Raw genomic sequence first — 338 nt, 5'->3', positions numbered from 1 at the left:
GTGACCATGGGAGAGGACCAGAAGGGCGAAGGACCCGCAGCATCAGTGGTCCTGTCTCGGGTGGCTTTCAAGGACGCAGCTGTCCAGCGGCCGGAGAGAGCAATCGGGGTGGGCTGAGCCCACCTTGCAAACCCCACCCACGGCGGTCCTTTGCCCTGGGGAGGCAGCTGGGGGACTGCTGCCCAATTTTCTGTCCATGCGAGGCACTTCCCTTGCCCGTGCCTCAGTTTCCCCGTACCGCGATGCTGCCGGCGGGGGATGCAGCCCCGTACCTCCACCTTCCCGCAGCATCACCGGGGCGCCGCGGCCGTCCCCGTGGCCCCCGGCCCGGCTGCTCC

The sequence above is a fragment of the Pygoscelis adeliae genome, unplaced genomic scaffold (genome assembly GCF_000699105.1).
Source record: "Pygoscelis adeliae isolate BGI_AS28 unplaced genomic scaffold, ASM69910v1 Scaffold412, whole genome shotgun sequence".
Taxonomy (NCBI): Eukaryota; Metazoa; Chordata; class Aves; order Sphenisciformes; family Spheniscidae; genus Pygoscelis; species Pygoscelis adeliae.
Note: the sequence above shows the minus strand (reverse complement) of the source record.